Raw genomic sequence first — 237 nt, 5'->3', positions numbered from 1 at the left:
TGCTGGGTGCAGGACAGGGCCCAAAGGGGACCTGAGAGTTGGTTCAAGAGCCATTTCACTTTAAAATGCCATGAAAAGGCAAAAAACACCAGGGGGAAAAGAGCCTGTGCTGAAACCAGATTTCATTTAACTGTCTGCGAGGCGGGAGCGGGGAGCTGCAGGACACCGCGTCCTCCTGCCCAGGCCCAGGGCTCCACTGCAGCCCCTCTGGCACCGCCCGTGGCCCTTGAGGCGCGC

The sequence above is a fragment of the Apaloderma vittatum genome, unplaced genomic scaffold (assembly GCF_000703405.1).
Source record: "Apaloderma vittatum isolate BGI_N311 unplaced genomic scaffold, ASM70340v1 scaffold22013, whole genome shotgun sequence".
Lineage (NCBI taxonomy): Eukaryota > Metazoa > Chordata > Aves > Trogoniformes > Trogonidae > Apaloderma > Apaloderma vittatum.
This window is presented reverse-complemented; position numbering follows the sequence as displayed.